At 40.8% G+C, this 13,562-nt stretch overlaps 1 protein-coding gene and 1 pseudogene across 3 annotated transcripts in view; one reads left to right on the top strand and one right to left on the bottom strand.

The window, feature by feature from the left end:
- The window catches only part of Wdr33 (WD repeat domain 33), a 106,573-nt gene that overhangs the window by 40,044 nt on the left and 52,967 nt on the right, over positions 1-13,562 (top strand). The window lies entirely within an intron of this gene.
- LOC126497190 (60S ribosomal protein L35a-like) lies at positions 5,110-11,810 on the bottom strand (annotated as a pseudogene).

Genomic DNA, 13,562 nt, shown 5'->3' with positions numbered 1-13,562 from the left:
AAATCCTGTTATCTTTGTAACATAGTTTGTATTCTTGTCTTGGTTACTTTTCTGTTACTATGTTACACCTTGAGGAAGGAAACTGATAGAAGAAATTTGCGGGGGATTTACAGTGTAGAGGGTTAGAGCCCATGACGGTCATTGGGGTAAGCATGGCAGCAGCATGCAGACATAGTGCTGGAGTAGTAGCTAAGAGCTTATATCTTGAGACACAACAGGCAAGAAAGCTAATGGGAATAGTTTGAGTTTTTTGGAACCATCAAAGCCTGCCCCTAGTGACTCATCTCCAGCAAGGCCACATCTTTTAATCCTTCCCAAAATTTCCAGCAGTTGTGGACTAAGGATTCAAGCATGAGTTTATGGGGGCCATTATCATTCAGACTACCACATTCCACTCTCTGGCTCTCATAGGCTTGCAAAAATGTATTTCATTCAAAAGCAAGGCATAGTGGTACATGGCTTTAATCCCAGGATTTGTTAGGCAGAGGCAGGCTGATCTCTGTGACTTCAAACCTAATCTGTCCACATAATGAGTTTCAGAACAGCCAGAGCTATATAGTGAGACCGTGTCTTCAAAACAAAACAAAACAAAACAAAAAAAAAATCAGTTGATGATAACACATACCTTTAGTTCAGCACTCCAGTTAAATGGGTATATATATATCTTTTACCCTAGCAGGAAGCAGAAGGATCAGGAGTTTAAGGCCAGCTTAGACTTAATGAGACCCTGTCTCAAAAGCAGTCAGGGACTGAGAATGTAGCACATTTGTAGAGTATTCACTTTGCATTATGGGTGTGATTCTTTCAGTACCATACACAAAAGCCAGGAGCCATTCCTACACATAGTTTTGCTTATGACCCCCCCCACCCCCAGGTCATCTTTAATATGTAGTCCTGATTGGTCTTGAACTAACAGAGATCTGCCTGCCAGCACCCCAATCTTAGAAACAGGGTCCTTATGTAGCTCTGGCTATCCTGGAGCTTGTTGTGTAGACAAGGCTGGCCTTGAACTCAGATTTACCTGCCTGTGCATCCTGAGGACTGGAATTAGAGGCATGTGTCACTAAGGCAGCCTGTAGTCTCAGTTTTTTACAGCAGTAAGTTAACGAGTAATTTAAGCAGTCAGCCTTGCTGAAGGTGGTGTTGCCTGGTGCCCTTGTAGGTTTGGAGAAGGTGTTGAATCCTCTCAATCTGTAACTGGAGTTACAGATGGTTGTGAGCTATCATGAGGATGGAATTTTGTGTCCTGAGTAGTGCAACAAAGGATATGCCCCCCCCCCCCCCAATCTGAGTCTCATAAGTCTGGCTATTCTGAAATTAATGATCTTGAAATTACAGAGCTCCCTGCCTCTGCCTCCCAAGTAATGGAGCATCCAGCCATCTCACTTTGCCTAGAGCTGATTTTATAGCCGTCTAGCTAGACTAGCAAGGCTCAGGGATCCTACTTTTGTATTCCCAGCACTGAAACTACAGGTGCCCTTCTGCCCTCACGACGCGGGCAGTGGGGATAAAGGCTGGTCCTTAGTACTTCTGCAGTAGGCACCTAACCAACTGTGCCATTTCATTTCCTCAGTCATCATCTAAAGATGCTTAGATGATTCTGTATGGAAGTAGGACTGGGTTTACCTAGTGTGGGTTTCTAGAATATTGAGGATGAAGAATGTAGAACATCATATTTGAATTTAGTTGTGGGAAGGTTTTGTGTGTAAGAGTACAGCATGGGCTGTTGTATAAACTATTTGTGTCTGTTGAAATTGTGCTACATTTTCTTACTAGCTTTCAGGGAAATTATTTTTGGTGGGTGGTTGAGTTTCACACTATTTAAGCAGACTGTGTTTCTATGTAGTTTAAGAATAGGATTGAGGTTGTAGTTTTGTCTGTTCAAGGTTTCAGGCCTAAGGATGGGGTGTGTATATGTACATACTTAAGTACTTAAGTATTTAAGTACTTAAGCCCTTACATTTGCATCAAGACTAGAGAACACTGGGTATTCTGTTTCAGTTCTGTCTTATTACCTTGAGACAAAGTCTCCTAGTGAACCTAGAGCTTGGGGGTTTATGGCTTTGCTAGCTGAGTAGCCAGCCCGAACCATCCTCCTCTCTCCATCCTTGAAGTGCTGCTGGAATCAGAGGTGACATGACCACACGTGACCTTTTACTTTGGGTCTTCTGTCTCAGATGCTAGGGTTACAGACATGAGCTACTTCTAAATTTCTTTCCCTGCATGTGCATGTACACAGGTATGTACACACACAAATTGTACCTGTTATTTTTATGTATTTGCACTAAATCCATCTAACCACTTCTATGTTAAGATGAAATTTTTCATATCTCTAGAGATTCTGTCATGCTTCTTTTCCTGTTTTAGCATGCTATGTTCCTAGCTTAGGAAAATATTTCAATTATTATTTTACTCTTCTAGTTTATGTATGGTTTTCTTTATCTCATTTTTGTTGGTTAGAGTTGGCACTGCTTACTATAGTGGCCCTCCCACATCAGTCATCAGTCAAGAAAATGTTCTCAGGATCATGCCCACAGGCTGGTCTGGTTTTTTACTGTTCTTCACTTACGGTTTCCTCTTCTCAGGTGACTCAGTGTGTGTCAAAACTAGAATTGTGGCAAGAACTAAACCATAGTTATAGCAAATGTTCATCTTAAAATAACACCACCTCCCCAACAGAAGCAAACCAACAATAGTAAAGACGAGGATATGAAGAAAGAGTCCTATATAGAATTCTAGCCACGCAGTCTTAACTCCAGGTGTTCGTCACAGTGTTAGACTTTAGCAACATGGGACTCTGGGGCAAGTTCTACTGATCGAAAATGATGATTAATAATAACCTTCTTGAGTTAGTTTGTGAGTTAAATGAGTTTATGAGAGTTGTCAAACTAGTTACTACAATACAGTATTCAATATTAGTTACTGTTAGGTGATTCACAGAACTATTTTCACAGCCTCCTTGATACTGTGATAAAAGTGGTTATTTCAGAAAGTGTATGGCTATCCTTTCAGAACAGGTTCCAGATTTTCTGAAGATACCAAAGTTCCTTATGCTGAAATTGTTTTTGTAAAATGGTAGTTGATAAACCTACACATATTTATATTGGAACTAGGGGTTAAAGTCAGGGCTTTGTTAACTTTTTTTTTTTTTAATATTTATTTATTATGTATATGATAGTCTATCTGTGTATGCCAAAGGCCAGAAGAGGGCACCAGACCTTATTGCAGATGGCTGTGAACCACCATGTGGTTGCTGGGAATTGAACTCAGGACCTTTGGAAGAGCAGGCAATGCTCTTAACCACTGAGCCATCTCTCCAGCCCAGGGCTTTGTTAACTTTAAGCATACTGTCTGTTGCTGTGTATTCACTTAACCCTCCTGTGTTCTTTTAAGCCATTTCTAAATTACCTGTACTATATAATACAGTGTTGGTGGTAGATAAATAGTTGTTTAGGCAATAAGGACAGAAAAAGTCTACATGTTAGCACAGACCTAGTGGTTTACTCCTGATAGAACAGGTCTGAGATTGGTTTAGTTTGCACGTGTGGGATGCGCCGATGCAAATGGCTGCCTTTATTATGTAGTGCTAGAATTTCATGCATGTTAGCCTGTATCCTCAGCTTATTTATTCATTTATTCATTCATTCATTTATTCATTTTGTTATTGGTCATTTTTGTAGTACAGGCTTTAACATCTTCATGGCCAGGAAATCATAAAATTATTGACATACCCCAGCACAACTCTTTAGACAGCTTTTCATCTCCCTCCCTCCCTCCCTCCCTCCCTCCCTCCCTCCCTCCCTCCCTCCCTCCCTCCCCCCCTATTTATTTATTTGAGGGGGGTTGTTTGTTTTAATAGCCTGGGTCTTATTCTGTTGACCAAGCTGTCTTCAAACTCTTAGGGATCATCTGCCTCTATGTCCTGAGTTGTAGGTTAAAGGTCTGCACTACCATGTCTGGTTCTTTCAGTTTTTTGGAAGTTAAGATATTGTTCTTTTTTGTATGGTTTTTAAACAATAGGTTCTTTTGGGTTTTGTTTTGTTTTTAAAGCTAAGTTCATAATTGACTGTATTTTCTTTTCTTTGGGTGCAGAGATGGCTACTATTTTAATTATTCCCTTCAACTTCTGTAGAGCTTCCTGTTTTTTGTCATTTTTATTACCAGTACTGAGAATTCAAACTCAGTGCTTTTCAGGGTACATAGTAAATGTTCTACTCAAACTTACCCAAGATATCTTTTTTGTTTTAATTCAATGTATTGAACATGCAAATATGAATAGAGTAGTTTCAGAATGTTTGTCTTTTAGGTTTTATATTTTTACGTATGTTTGTCAATGCATCATGTGTGTTTTTGGTGCTCATGGAGGCCAGAAGAGGATGTCAGGTCCCCTGGAACTGGAGTTACAGATAATTGTGAACTGCCATGTGGATGCCTGGAATCAAACATGGGCCCTCTGAAAGTAACAAGTACTCTTAACTGCTGAACCATCATCTTTCCAGCCCTAAAATGTATATCTGACAGATAGGATCCATGCTTAAGCAATAGGCTTCTTTTATGTTCCAGAAGCTGGCTATTTTCAATTTTTTGTTTGTTTGTTTGTTTATGGCTAAGTTTACATTTTCAGTTTTTTTTTTTTTTTAATTTCTTGTCTGGGTGTGACTGATAGCAAAAATAACATTGATTTGCAGAGTAGATTTTGCAACTTAAAAATGACTTTCAGAAGCTGGGTGGTTGGTGGTGCATACCTTTAATTCCAGCACTCAGGAGGCAGAGGCAGGCAGATCTCTGTGAATTTGAGGCCAGCCTGGTCTACAGAGCAAGTTCTAGGACAGGCCCCAAAGCTACGGAGAAACCTTTGTCTTGAAAAGCCAAAAGAAAAAAAAAATGTCCTTCAAGTTTTTACTGAATGACAAGCACTTAGTTTGCTTTTTCTGCCGCTGGACTCAATTCTGAGCAACAGTAGCAACAGCAGCATCTTCTGTGAAAGAGCAAAAATGACGGTGAGATGGAGATGCAGCTCAGCTAACAGAATGCTGCACTGCATGCAGGAAGTCCTGGACATGGGAGCTTTTTGTCAGCTTTGGCTGCATAGGGAGTTGGAGGCAATCCTTGTTTTTTTTTTTTTTTTTGGTTTTTCGAGACAGGGTTTCTCTGTGGCTTTGGAGCCTGTCCTGGCACTAGCTCTGTAGACCAGGCTGGTCTCCTCTGCCTCCCGAGTGCTGGGATTAAAGGCGTGCGCCACCATCACTGGGAATAGGGTTGTGGGTCTCAACTTGGCATTATTTTCTTCTGAGAGCAAACTTACTAACTGACTAGGTAGGTATATAAGTAGTTAAGACAGCAGTTTTGTACTTTGACAGTTTTCAATATGATTGTCAGTGATGTTTTGTATTACATCTGAGCCACTTAGTAGTTATTTATATGGCCTTGACATGAAAATATAGTATACCAGAGTCTTCCAGAGTTCCACTTTCAGTGAATCAGAAAATTCTTGACCTCTGTGAAAGACAACTCCCGTGGGAGTTGATTCTTTCCTACTTAGTCTATGTGTCTTAGAAATGAATTCAGTTTGTCAGGCTTGGGGGCAAGTGTCATTTTTTTCCCCTGAGCCACTTTTTCCCCCTGGAGCAAGGGTGTTAAGGCAAGCAAGATTTCTTTGTGTAGCCATTGCTGTCCTGGAGCTCACTATGTAGACCATGCTGGCCTGAAACTCAGATCCACCTCTGCTTTTCCAAATGCTAGGATAAAGGAATGAGCCTCTACCAACCACCAGACTCACTGACACGCCCCCCTTTTATGTATGTACTTTTTATTAGTTTAAATCTGGGAGGGGTACAGTATCACACAGATTTTGTGTCAAGTGACGTTTGTAGGAAGGTTGCTTCGGAATTCGGAATGAAGCTTGTTACTGTTTGCATGGGCCCTAGCTACACCTTTTCCCAGATATCATTCTGGTTTTGTTTGGTTTGCCAAACAAACCAAACAAGAGTTGCTTTTTTTTTTTTTTTTGCTTTATACATATAAACATATCTCTTGCTCAAGTAGAAATCAGTTTTATCATAGGCATAAACACCTTCAATTTTAAGAAGAGCTCTGTGCTCTCTTTGGTTCCAGAGACCTTGCTTATAGTCAGCAAAAATGGCCTTATACTATAGCCTTCCAGACATACTTGCCTTTTAGATGTCCTGTTCCCAGCAGGCCTCCACAGGCACTAGGGTCTTGGAATATAGCCCAGGAGCCAGAGTGCTTGGCCTAACATATACTAAACATTGCGTTCAATCTTGAGTACGGTGTACACCAGACATTGTAGTGTATGCATTGAATCCTAGTGCTCAGGAGGTTGAAGCAGGAGAATCAAAGTTCAAGGTCTTATAAGCTACAAAGTAAATTTGGCTACATGGGATCTTGAGTCAGAATTCAAATAAACCAGAAAAATAAATAACTGAGTTTTCCAACATAGTCTCTCTTAAAATGTTACTTCTTTATTTTTGTGTGAGCCTGAGTATATGTATACCCATGTGTGATGGAGGATAGAAGAGGGTGTCATATCTTCTGGAACTGGAATTACAAGCTCTCTTAGTTACATTTCTATTGCTGTGATGAGATGTCATGACCAAGCCAACTTATAAAAGAAAACATTTGTTTAGTTGGGAGCTTGTGAGTCCGTGAACTACCATGGTAGAAGAGAAGCATGACAGCAGGCAGGCAGGGAAGCATGACACTAGAGTAGTAGCTGAGAGCTACATCTTATTGGCTGGTTGGAGTAGAGGGTGTGTATATGGGGGGCATGGTGGAACTGGGCCTGGCCTGGGCTTTTAAAACCTCAAAGCCCATCTCCAACAAACCTAGCCTTCCCACTTCCAACAATTTCTTTGGTTAGCCTCGCTGTCCTGTCGACAAGGCTGGACTCAAACTCAGAGAGCTACCTACCTCTGCCTCTCAAGTGTTGGGATTGAAGGCCACACCTCTAATCCTTTCCAACGCCCTTCCACCAACTGGACCAAACATTCAGACCAGAACCTATGGGAGCCATTTCTCATCCCACCTTACTACCCAGGCAATTGTAAGCTGCCTTGTGGGTGCTGGGAATAAAACCTGGCTCTTCTGGAAGAGCAGCATGTACTTCTAACTGTATGATAGGAGACTTTCTATATGATTAGGTAATTTTTGTGCTAATAAAAAAATAATTTTAAGCCAGGAGAGGGTGGTTTACACCTTTAATCCCAGCAGAGATGGGTGGATCTCTGTGTGTTATAGGCCAGCCTGGTCTACTGAGTGAGTTCCAGGACAGCCATGGCTATACAGTGAAACTCTGTCTCAAAACAAAACAATAAAAAAAAAGTGGTAATTCCTTCCCCCCTTTATACTTTCTTATTTCTATTTGTGTGCGTTGGTGTGTTTCCTGCAATGTATGTCTGTTAGAGGGTGTTACAGACAGTGAGTTATGGACTCCCACGCGAGTGCTGAAAGAGCAGTCAGTGCTCTAAACCGCTGAGCTACCTCTCCAGCCCACAAAAGTGGTTTATAACCACGATTTGTATTGATCATTCATATAAATCTGGTGATACCTTTAAAACATGGAAGGTTTTGAAAGAACGTTTGTCATTTAGTAAACTCCAAGATTGGTCTCTTCCATATTTTTTTGATAAACCAAGGATATTCTTTGTGTGTGTTTTCTTCTTGTTTTTGGACTTTTGTGACAGGGTCATGATGTAGCCCTGACTTTCTTGGAGCTCACTGTATGGACCAGGCTGGCTTCAAACTCAGAGATCCCTCTTGCCTCTCCGTCCAGAGTGCAAGGATTAAAGGCATATGCCACCTTACCCAGCTCTTCAATATTGAATTCTTTATGTAAGCATTGGTGGGTGTGTGTATGTACATGTTCTCATGTGTATGTTTGGAGGCCGGAAGTCATCCTTGGGTATGGTTCCTCGGTAGCCACCTGCATTTTGTTGTTGTTGAGACAGGGTCTCTCATCGAGGCTTAGGGATTGTAATAGACTAGACTGGTCCACCAGCAAACCTCCACAGTACTAGGCTTACAAGAATATTTCAGAAATGAATAAATAAATAAAAATTTTAAGAATATGTATAAACATTTGCCTGCATGTAGTTTTGTGTGCCATGCGCTTACCTGATTCATGACCAGGTCATGTGACTGGGAATTACAGACAGTTGCCATGTGGTTACTGGGACTTGAATTAGGCACCTCAGAAAGAACAGCCAGTGCCTTTAACAGCTGAGCCATCTTTCCAGCCTTACAATATACTCTACTCCACCTCCCATCCTACCCCATGGATTCTGAGGTGAACTTAGGTCCTCAGAATTGTATAGTTGACCTACACTGACTGAGCCATCTCTCCAGCCCTACAAGCACCCTCTCCCCGACCATGGGTTCTGAGGTGAACTTGGGTCTTCTTGCTGTTTAGCTAGCAAATGCTTCCCAGTGCCTTACATCTCAACTCTCCTGTAATTAAGTAAAATTTGAGTAAATTTTAAATCCAGAAAAGTTGTTTGTTGATAAGGCTTGATCAATATTTATTAAAAATTGAGAACACATCTGGTTAGTGTCATCTGTAGCACAATGGAAAAAGAAAGACACATTTTTCTGAGAAACAACAGAAAATGGGGCATGGTAGCACACACTTAATCCCAGCACTCAGGAGGCAGAAGCATGTGGATCTGTGTTCCAGGCCAACAAAGGTATCTCCCCAACCTCCACCCCTCAAGAAGTAACACTACTTATATATGATGAAGATGTTTCCATAGAAGATTTGTTCTCCAAATCTTAGAAACAAAAGAATTGGTTTTACTATGCAGAAGGATCGTAAAATTTATATGGAACAAACTTAAGAATATAAAACTTTAGGCCAGCCTGAAATTTGTAAAGTAACTTTAGCCTTGAACTCATGAACTTTCTCCTTTTGTTTGTTTGTTTGTTTTTGTTTTGTTTTGTTTTTCTTTTTTCTTTTTGGTTGTTTCTGTAACTTTGGAGCCTGTCCTGAACTTGTAGACCAGGCTGGCCTCAAATTCACAGAGATCCAGCCTCCTGCCTTTGCCTCCTGACTGCTGAAATTAAAGGTGTGCACCACCACTGCCCGGCATCTGCTTCTGCCTTTCTTGTATGTGACTACAGTTAATTGAGTCACCATGCCTGATGGTATTAAAGCTTTCAGAACAACAGTTTTTCACACAAAAAGATTAGTTGAAGTTAGGTTTTTGTTTTATAGTGCTGGAGGAACAGTCCAGAACCTTGCACATGATAGATAAATGTACCACTAAATTATGCCTGCAGTCCATTTTAGGTGTAGGGGTGTGTGTATGTGTGAGTGGATTTGTATTGTTGTCTGTGTGGCAGTGCGTTTTTTTAATCTCTGTACTTGTGAGGCTGAGGCTAGATCTTGTTTCAAAAAAAAATCAGACAAAAACTCTAGTTTATAGCCTTTCAATAACAGGTGAAAGCAAGTTTGCTCCTGTCTGTTTCTTTGGAACAGGAGGATAAGGTATGGAAAACAAACCTTTTCCGTAAGGTATGGGAAAAAATAAATTAATTAAATAAAGAGGAATAAACTATACAGCAACAGAGCTGACAAGATGCTCAACAGGTAAATGTTTTTGCCAAACTTGATGTCAACCTTAGTTTGATTTTCAAGATCCAGATGATGGAGAAACAAACTCCCGAAATTGTCCTCTGACTTCCTTGTATATTTAATTGTACGTGTGTGCCCTTTTCCCAAATAAATAAATGTCATTAAAGATGTTAACAGAAAAACAAACAAAAAATGTAATTGCTGTTTTTAGTGGTTGGGCTTCTTACTTCTGGCAGCTCCAGAATTTTAGGTCCTTGTTTTCTGTTATGGGAATCTTGGCTCTTTTTTTAGATCATGTGTTGTATAGGTTTGTAGAGTGTGTTCATGCATACATGTACACTTTTGTGGGCATATTCTTGTGTGCAAGTGCACATGCAATGAAGGCCTGAGGTTCCTGTCAGTAGCCTTTCTTGATCTCTCTGCTTCATTCATTGAGGTAGGGTCTTGGTTGATTACAGAGCTTGTCTGTTTTGCTGTTCTGGCCAGCCAGTCTAGCTTTCCCTGGTAAGCCCCCATCTCTGCTTTCTAAGCACTGGGATTCCAGGCGGGCCACTACACTCCCTTTTCATCTATTGGGTTCTACAGATGACTGACACGTTGATGCTTATGTAGCAGTTATTTTAACCACCGAATCATCTCCTGAGCTCTTAGCTCTTTCTTTGTCCAGCTATGGCCAACAACCCTGACTTTGCTAGTAGGGTAGTCTTCTCAGTGTGTGTCTCTCCATCTAAGTCATGGCTAGTAGTACTTTGATCACCAGGTTGTTCTGAGGGTCACAGACATTCACAGGAAGCACTGCACACAGTGTAGGGCAAAGCACATGTGTGTTGCTTTTGTCAAATATACCAACGGAAGATACTAAAAGACATAGCATGTGTGGAAAAGAACATACATTTTAGCTGATTTAAGAGGAGGTTGGAATTGATTAGGAGACAATACAAGATTTGTTTAGGGAAAAAGATTGAGTTGAGAATTAGGATAGCATGTGATTATACTACTATTTTTAGTAGTGATTCTCACATTTAGATATATCATAGATAATGCTAACTGTATGTAAGCCACATGCACATAACTATAACATGACATTTTTATGTTTTTTTTAAATGGAATCTATTTATTTATTTATTTATTTATTTATTTATTTATTTATTTATTTANGTACACAGTGTTCAGCCTCCATGTATGCCTGAAGATCTCCATGTATGCCAGGAGAGGGCACCAGATCTCATTACAGATGGTTGTGAGCCATCATGTGGTTGCTGGGAATTGAACTCAGAACCTCCGGAAGAGCAGTCAGTGTTCTTAACCTCTGAGCTATCTCTCCAGCCCCTGTTTTTTTTTGTTTTTTTGAGAATTGGCTGATGATATAATCTTGGCTAGAGATCTGCCTGCCTCTCTCTCAAGTGTTGTGACTAAAGATAGGTGCTATCATTCAAAGCTTTTAAAAACCTTTCTTCTTTGGTTTTGGTTTTCAAGACAAGAGTTTCTTTGTGTAGACCTATCTGTCTTGAAACTAGCTCTGTAGACTAGCCTGGCCTCGAATTCACAGAGATCTGCCTGTCTCTGCTTCCTGAGTGCTGGGTTAAAAGATGTGCATCACCACCTCCTAGCTCTTTAAAAACCTTTCTTTTATGTTAATCCTCATCATACCTTTGCCCTTTTGTCAGAATTATGGGCTTACTTAAGGGAATTCACTCCCTATGTTTTCCATCTCTAAGTTTATTTTTATTGTGTTTATCTACTTGGGTTTTTTTGTCTGGGAGACAGTGTAACAATGTAGTTCAGGCTAGCTTTGTGTTGGTGGTTCCCCTGCCTCATTATGGGTGTGTATTCCCACACTTTTTTTTTGAATACTTATTTTTTAAAGTCTTTCCTGACCCATGGTTACGTTTTAAATTTCTAGGTAGATAAATTCTTGTTGTTGAGATATTATTCTGAGCTTTACTACATAGATTTATAGCAGAATGTTCTTTACATTGATGTGTTTTAGTAGGTTTATAATATTTTGAAATATGAATTGTTTATTTTGAACTTTTTTTAAAGGCAGGGTTTCATAAATTCCAGGCTACCCCACACTCATTACGTATCAGGATGATCTTGAGCTTCCAGTTTATTCAGTGTCGCAAATTGAATCCAGCATTCATTCTACCAACAAAATTTTATTGCCATCCATCCCTTATTTTGAACTAAAAGAAGTGACACACACCCCCCCCCCCCCCCCCCCCCCGGTGTACAAGTGTTTGGGGAGGTTAATGGGCAGTTTGGGGAGTTAGGTCTCCTTCCCTTTAGGATCCAGGGCTCTAATTCAGTTGGTCAGCCCTGTGCGGTAAGGCCTTTGCTCACATGATTGGGCCTTATTCTGAACATTTTTAATAGTCATTTTACGGGCGGTGGTGGCGCACAGCTTTAATCCCAGCACTTGGGAGGCAGAGGCAGGTGGATCTCTGTGACTTCAAGACCAGCCTGGTCTATAAGAGCTAGTTCCAGGACAGGCTCCAAAACCACAGAGAAACCCTGTCTCGAAAAAAAACCCAAAATAAATAAATAAAGTAAAAAACAGTCATTTTAATTAGAGTCAAAATCAAATACTTGAGTTGGTGTGTTGGCTGTGATGCGTGCCTATAGTCCCAGCACTTGGGAGGGTGACCTAGGACTGCTGCGAGTTTGCCAGCTAGGGCTACATAGCCAGTTCTAGGCCACATTGGGCTGCAGAGTGAGGTCCTCTTTTAATAAGAACTCAAACAAAATTCAAATCCTCCATTATGAATATTTGTGAATTAGAACTTTTGTTGCCTTCTAACCTTTTTCTCCATCACCCTTTGCTTTTTTTTCTTGTTGGTGTTCCTAAGATTGTTCAGTGAAAGGAAACTTTTTTTCCAAAGTTTTATTTATTTTTGTGTATGTGTGCCTACATGAGTTTATAGGTATCACATGCACGCAGGTGCCAGCAGAGGCTGTCACAGAGGCCATCGAATCTCCTGGTCTGGAGTTCCAGGCAGTTGGGCGCTGCCTGCTGTGAGTGCTGAGAACTAAATTTGGGTCCTCTGCAGGAGCAGTTAGTGCTCTTAACCTCTGAACCATCATCTCTCCAAGCCCAAGAAAACATTCCTTAAAGACCGAAGAGAGTGCAAGGCCTTCCTGCTGCCCACTGCTTTGACTTTGGTTTCATGTTCCCTGTGATGACTGAGGCTAAGTTTAGTCCAGAAACCGGGACCCACACTGTTACACATTCTGACACCATACAGGTCCCCAGACAGAGGCAGACCTGTTACACATACCTGGTTAACCTGCGTTCTTCCACTGGGACACATTGATCATGTGATTTCTGCGTGATTACCTCATAAAGGATGCATAATCTCTGGTTATATAGATATACTCTTGAGGAAACACCAAGCATATCATTTGTGCCTGCTTTTGGTATATGTTGTTGGAAGTTTTATTTGACATGGTTAAATGGATCTGCTTTGGTGTTGACATGTCTTGTCTCCAGTAAGGTTGGGAAAATCACAGGTGATAACAGTACCAGCAGACACAACATTGCTGACCTCTGTATTCACCCTTGTAATTTGATTTTATGAGCTGCACCATTTCCTAGCCAACCTGGCTGAAGACAAAGTGCAGTACTAAGGCGCATTTTCCCCTACAGGCTTGCATGGTAACAAATGTACTCTTGTTTATTCATCCAGTGGAAGTTAGAATTGGAGAGTTTGTAAGATCCATTCAAACACACCCGTATTTGGAGAGTAAAGGGGTGGAGAGCTAGAAAAGAACTGGCTGGAATTAATGTAGAAATGATTCTCCTGAAAATTTCCATTTTTTTTATAAAAGTAGTTAAGTACTCATTGAAAATGTAAAACATCCTGATGGTGGTGGCATATACTTTTAGTCCCAGCACTGGGAGCAGGGCAGGAAGGTGAGTTCAAGGCCAGCCTGGTCTACAGTGCAAGCTTAAGAGCAGCCAAGAGCTACACAG

This window comes from Alexandromys fortis, unplaced genomic scaffold (genome assembly GCF_014885135.2).
Source record: "Alexandromys fortis isolate MF-2015 unplaced genomic scaffold, M_Fortis_MF-2015_v1.1 scaffold_25, whole genome shotgun sequence".
NCBI lineage: Eukaryota > Metazoa > Chordata > Mammalia > Rodentia > Cricetidae > Alexandromys > Alexandromys fortis.
The sequence above is the reverse complement of the archived record's forward strand: the minus strand, read 5'-3'. Positions and strand labels throughout refer to the sequence as shown.